The sequence below is a fragment of the Opisthorchis viverrini genome (assembly GCF_000715545.1).
Source record: "Opisthorchis viverrini unplaced genomic scaffold opera_v5_9, whole genome shotgun sequence".
Classification (NCBI taxonomy): domain Eukaryota; kingdom Metazoa; phylum Platyhelminthes; class Trematoda; order Opisthorchiida; family Opisthorchiidae; genus Opisthorchis; species Opisthorchis viverrini.
In genome coordinates, this window is record NW_008751665.1 from 3,443,055 (window position 1) to 3,450,293 (window position 7,239).

The following is a 7,239-nucleotide window of genomic DNA, read 5'->3' on the forward strand; positions in this document are numbered from 1 at the left end:
CGAAAACACAAACCGTTTTAAGTAGCCGAAATAACTCTGTCCTACAGCCTGGCATGCTTTTTATACCTGTAAAGTGTAAGGGGCTGCTACAAGACTGGGCGGGATCAAACCCACACATGCTTGCAGGCGAGCCAGTCGACATAGTAGATGTTATGGTTGTGGGAGCTAGCTGAGTTGAAGATCGGCTATATTGCAGATGAACCAATGGAAGAAAGAGCGCTGCGGCTCAGTTGGCTACAACAGAGAAAATGAAATCTCAGCGAAATATTACAAGGGGTAGACTTGTTCGTTAGCACCTGACTGTCCTAACAATAGATTACAATTGATTACCTGGGTAGTTGTATAAGTTTCGGTGAATTAGCTGGAGATGAGATTACTTCTCGAATCTTGAAAGTCAAGACAGTTTTACCAACCATCAAAACCTATGGTGCCTACTTGGCATCAGTTTGTCTGTCAAGGGCAGGGTTTGCAATGCTTCAGTACGATCCATACTGCTCTGCATGGGAGACGTGGTCTGTATGCGCAGAGCACATACGAAAGATATCACTTTTTGACCTGTGTCTCGAAAGCATTGGTCCGGTCTTGTGGGAACATCATCATCATCATTGTCAGCTGTAATAACCGCGTACTCGTACAATGGTTGTAACCGTTTTTTGGGGGGGAGGGGTAGGTAGCTGCGCATTTCAGGCGGGAGCATAAATCCAGCACTGTCAGTGGGCTGTCAGGTGGGGGGGGGTTGGAAAAGGAGCTATGCATTGAAGGCAATAACTTGAATGCACGAGCGCCATTGAGGGCGCGACTGGAGCATATCTGACAATGTCTCTAGCCATCGACAGCATGACATCAGTGTTGAACACCGTTGCTTCACTGCCGTATAAACATGATTTATTTGAAAGCCTTATTGTGAAGAAAAGAATAAAGAGTAAGTACGGATACGATGGCCGCCAGTACAGAGGCCATAAAGCTTTGGGTACAGTTTGTCACGTACTAAGACTATTCGTAGTACGAGTGCTCGCTGCTGTTCCTCTAGCTGCTCCCTTTGGTCTTCTTGATTTGGTTCTGTTGTGGGATGGAGTTCTAGTCCAATCGCGCAGTCTGTAGCGCTCGTGCATCAAGCCTATCGCCGTCAATGCATAGCTACCCAGTTCTCCAACTGAATGGGCATGCCGTCACTTCTAATCATTGACCGTGTCTCCCAAGTTCTCACCTTCCGATGATCGATACTGTTAGCAGCTGGAACCACAGTGCCTGTGGTACACGGTTTACAGCTGATAAAATTTGATTGATTGATTGATTGAATACGACCCGCGAAACCATTATAACATTCTAACTCGATCATTATGGCAAGTCAGAAGCTTTCGGTCGGGAACGATACGTTAGCAGGAAGCTTTGCAAACTTTTTTCAATTATTCTCTCTCCGTTTGTCTTCTGAAGAGCACGTTTCTGAGTGTCTACGAACCACGCCGCTGACTGTGAATGAACGACCATCGGTATCAGCAGTCTCCAGACGAAAGTTTGCAAACACTGACACAGCGGGCTTTCTGCAATTGTTGGTTATTATAGCATTCGGTGTTTTTAATGAGGAAATTATTTTCCAGTGATGGTGACAGTTCTGAGAGAGATTTTTCGCCATCTTCTTTGAGCACTGTAGATACAACCAAGAATTATTTGGACCTATATGTTCGATATAGGGCCGAAACTAGGATTCGGTCTTTTGACGTCACGACCGTGGATCTCTCCATTGGTAATTTGGCGACTTCATCACACTGAAAGTTTGACTTATGGACGTGGGTGGCAGTGTAGTGTATCTGTGGAGTACATAAAAGTGCCCCTCCGTAAACAACAGCATGTATGATCTGTTTGTGTAAGCAATGTGAACCATGAACTACGGGGGGCTGAAGTATTGCCAAGTTGCTCAACTCCAGACAAATGCAGTCAGAATCTGAAGGGTGAATTAGAGAATTCGGCGGTCCGTGGCTGGTTTGCTGAATTCCACTTCCTCTTGGTTGTAGCTGTATTTTGTTCACTATTTCTGGGACGCTCAAAGTGCTCGTTACATTTCAGGTGTTTCCTTTGGTAACCTCGTCCAGTCTGTTTGTTACGAAATGATACAGGACACTTTGTCGATTATTTGCATATCCTACTTCACAGCGTTTCTGGGGGAAGGTGAGTTTTGAACTAGTCTCAAGGGTTGTTCTTTGTAGGTCTTACATGGTTGTTTGTGTATCGCACAGAAAAGTACCAAAAACTCAAGGCCGAAGTTGATAAACAGAGTAAACGTCGTAAGTTTTTTGCTTGCAATGATCATTTGGTTTCCAGTTGAAAGGCAACGTGATGCGTCTGAACTTAGTATTGATCGCACGGCAAAAAAACGTTTGGGTATGTCGCCTTCTGGTTGTTGAACTGAACTTTGCTTGTTGCAGAGAAACAGGAGGAACGGTTGAAGAACATCAACCGGGAGTTGTCGATGGTATGTACTATCTAGTGAATGGTTCTCGTTTCATGTGATCCTTTCTAGGTAAAAATGAAATCGGTATTTGCTGTTGGTATTATATTCACTTCACTGTTCAGCATGTTCAATAACATGTAAGTTTCTTCTGGTATTTTGGATTGTTCGTATTGCTAGTTTCAAGGCAGTTTCGATTCTGCCGGGATGCTGATATGATCCAAGCAGACATATTGTACAACCAGGATGTGTGGCTTCACTGTGGCACACTATTCACCAAAATAGTGTGCCGTCCGTTTATTTAGTTCGTTGTCAACCCAATTCATTGTAATAATTTTTAGTGACCTTACATTCGACACGGAGATATCACGTTGCCCAATTCGCTAAATTCTAGTGCGAAGGGATTGTTTGTAAATAATGTCACGGTTATTACGAAATCGGTTAGCTGAAACACAGCAGAGCGTAATCACTTGCAGCCGTCAGTGTAGACTTAATGACTGATCTCATCTAGTTTGGAATTAGTTCGTGACCAGGAAAGATACGTCTAGGCCCTAAACAGTTCACCAATCCATACAAATTGTACTGCTCCAAGAATCACGCGAGTGCAGCTGACCGCTCACGAGTAGTGGCCAGGGGGTCTACAAAATATGTGCTGCATAACACCAACAAAATTGCTAGGTGTGCCATCTCCGGTGTTCCGGGACCTGTCCGTTATTGGAGGAAGCAAAAAGTAGTGATCGAATACCGAACCTGCCACAGGAGGATCACATCCCTCCTGTAGATCATGACAGTCTATCCTGCGGGACCTTTTAATATAGTCGCTTTTGAGGTGGAAATCTGAGGACGTTCCCGTTGTGAGTTTGCAATTGCTGTTTTCACGGTGGGTTCTGCGCACATCGAGGACCACAAGTGCATTAAAAAGGGTACTTTGACTTGCACATCCAGCTTATTTTGTTGAAACCGTCTAGCTTAGTCCGAATTCTCTTACATTTCATCCCGACCTGTTCATTTAGGTTTGACGGCCGTGTGGTCACAAAACTGCCATTTGTTCCGATGTCCTGGCTCCGTAGTTTATCCCATCGCAATCTTCCTGGGGACGACTTCACCGACGGTTCTTTCATTTTCATCTACATTCTGTGTACGATGTCCATACGTCAGGTAAACCCACACCTTGAATTCAGTTTAATTCTTTGCACCATCCATAAAGGTAGCCAATTTGGCTTAGCTCGATTCAGGAGGGCAAACTTTCCATAAAGAATAACACAGCCTTGTCAAAGAGTCTCACTTGAAACCTCGTAGCTATATAGGGGTCTTCGTCATCATTGACAGCAACACCAGACGAGGGGGGTGTGCAAAAATTTCATAGTAATTGCCGCATTGTCCAACGGTAACCTTAGGTAATCTTTAGGTAGCCCATACCGAGATGTCAGACCACACATGGCAGGCTCAGAACAAACGAGTACGCCGGGAGTAGGGGCTATCATGATCAGAAAATGAGTAATGGGTTTTCGACAGAACCCTCGAGAAAAGTTGGCACCGGACGCGGCGCCTCAAAGTCGGCGCCAAGACTTCCCATTGTATCTAAAGGTCTGAGTCACGAGCTTGATCATGAGGTCGTTGTTCTTCTTTGGCATCCCAAGAATCACATAAGGATGGTACATTCACTACTGACTGAAGCGGACAGGCTATGGGAAGTGGTCAGCAATCTGGATGGAAACTGTCAACAAGAACTCCACTGACATCGATTAACAGCCACGTCTTCCTGTGTCTCCAACGATGCACAACGGGGATCACGATGACCCCATTCCTGAGGCGAATCGAAGATTGACTACCTTTCTGCTCGCGCCACTTTGATTTGAGCACGGAAAACAGTACTCCTTTCAATAAACACTGATTTGGCGTGCACAATACATGACCTTACTAACGCAGCTCCTGGTACTGGATTGAAGTTTCCGTTGCATAGCCGCGTTTCTGATTCGCCGACACTATCCTAGCTAGCTAGAACACTTCAAGACGTCCTCCTTTAATGATCGGAGACGTGGTCTTTGTGTGTGGATGACCTTCGAAAGTTCTCTGTATTTGACCATCATTGCGCGGAACTAGTGGGAACATCAGACGAGTATTGCTTCTTCGGAAAGTTCACTCTCTCGATAAATCAGCTGATCGTACTACACAGGTTGCTCTAGTTAGGCCGCGTATTGTGGATGCCAGAGGACCGTTTGCCTCGTAGAGCCCTCGTCCAGACAACCCAAGGGTGATCAATCCAAGATGTGGCAACGAAGCGTGAAAACCCTTGCCAGTCAACTGAGTCGCGTTTGTAACTCCGTCTCCCTCACAGGTTGCTCTAGTTAGGCCGCGTATTGTGGATGCCAGAGGACCGTTTGCCTCGTAGAGCCCTCGTCCAGACAACCCAAGGGTGATCAATCCAAGATGTGGCAACGAAGCGTGAAAACCCTTGCCAGTCAACTGAGTCGCGTTTGTAACTGCCGTCTCCCTGGCTGGGGACTCCTGGACTATACAAATCAATGGTTAGTGAACCTTACATTGTCACGCAGCCAACTACTGTCTCGCATCAAAGCTATCGCCTTCTCGCTACCACACCGGACAAACGATCATCCGGTGCCAAATGAACTGATTCGGCCATCGCCTCAAACTCGTGGCTTATTCCCTTATTTTCCTTATCCCCGATGAACGAACTTGTAGCAGTTGGAACCATTGCACTTCGGTGTATGTGATGCATGTGAACTGAACTCATCACTTCTGATGGTGCAAAACAAGGCCGCCCTCACCGTTACTCTTCATCTTCGACCTGCTACTTGAAACTTCTCTGCTTGGTTATGAAACCTCAGAAACATTGTCTTTACTCGCAAATGATTACGAAAGCTCTCAACTTTCGTCTCGAACGCATTGGCTGGACCTAGTGAAGACGTCGGATTAGCAGTTGTGAGGTTTAACAAATGGCTTCAGGAAAAACGAACTTTCCCACGCTTGTTAGAATGTGCACTTCGAATGCCTAAGAATCGTGTACCTTTCAGATCTCCTTTTATCGAGCCATGTGCTGAGCGGAAATGGCCCAGAGGCAACAAAGTGTGAAACCATGAACGGATAAACTTGATCGGGCCTACAAATTCCATCACTCTAGATGGGGACCTCGGGATTCAGTGCGTAATGACACCGACTGTCATGGCTCAGCCACGCAGTCAGAGGCGCTCGTGCATCAAAACAATGGACTTTTGCACACAGGCGTCCAATTTCGCGTTCCTTCGGACCCAGCTGCAAATAAGTGATAATATTATCACCTCCAATGCCTGCCAGCGCTTCCCATTATGTTCCGTTTTTTCCGGTGACCGAAACTACAATGAGCTGTTGTGTGGTTCATAGATGCCTTGTCACCACTTTCTAGCTTTGCCGAATCTGGTGGTAACACTGTGGATTTCGACAGGTCATTGTTTCTCGGGGATCAAATCAGTCACCAGGGCACAACACTGGACTTTGGGAAGCGCTGGAGTGTCACCGCGAGCATAGTGACGGGGACGCTTTTCATGGAGTCTCTTGTCCGTCCTCTCAGTGAATGACAACTCCCCAGAAGGTTCTAATCTTTTTAACTTATTGATAGTTCTGCTAATTTTGCTTGAGGTTACGACACAAATATATTTGTGTGTGAAGCAGTCGGAATGATTCGTCGAATCAGTGTTTCCGGTTTTTTATTTGTACTATATTCACCAATGTTATCGTTGCCAACAACACTACTATAATCCTTGTGCAATTCAACTGCAAACACCTCGTGTGAGTGGTGTCAGTTGCTTTGCTAGTCTCTTCCCACGATCAAACCGTTTGTGCCAAGAGAGCAGGTTCCCTTTATTTTGTGGTTTTTGTATGTTCAAGTCACGTGCACCTGTCAAAAGTTGCAACATACTTGGACTTCCAACGCACAATTTTACATATGTTATCTGGAAAGGCTAAGCACACCATATACTAAGCGTTTCCAGCTAGATTTGCTGGTGGTCTGTAGAATGCTATCCAAAACTGACTGTTTCTATTCTCACACAATACGTCCATGTTCCTCTCATTTGTAGAACGTGCAAAAGATGCTCGGCTTCGCTCCTTCACGTGCTATGAACAAACAATCTCCAGGGTTGAGTTGAGCTGACTGTCGGTTGCCTACTTAACTAACTGCACCTGCAGATCACGCCTGACAATCCTCTTTGTCTTATCCCTATTTGATGTCGAACGTGTTTTTTCTTTGATTTGTGCTCTGACCTTGGCTGTAAGCAAAATAAATGTTGACCTTGAATCGTTTCTCTCCGATACTTGCATTTTTGTGGAATCGATGTCCGATCGAAAACGCCTGATCAGTTCTCAAACTTTCGACTGTGTCCAGATCCACGCCTCACCAGTCTGTACGGAAGGTAGCTAGTGTTACTCTCGTAGGTTTCATTAATTGATCGTAGACCGTTCAGTTGTAAAATGCCATGTGTAGTTACTTGGTTCAAAGGCGTCATAAGTCAAGAATGGTGCGATGGCTCTGATTAATTTCCACCGAACCTGTCAGAGGATGCTATCCGCTCCATTTGCGCTTTGGTTTCACAGGCTTTCCTATAAACTGTTCGTCCTAGTATTGGTTGTTGAGGAATATCGTTTCGATCGAAACAGTGCGCAAGACACGCTGGCATCACCAATCCGGGGTGTTTGGTGGTCACCTTTAGGTTGCAATCTAGCAATGGCGTTGCTTTCTGAGGCAGCCCTCCACCTACACTAAACCATAATGTCACACTGTCGCAAAATCACGGATT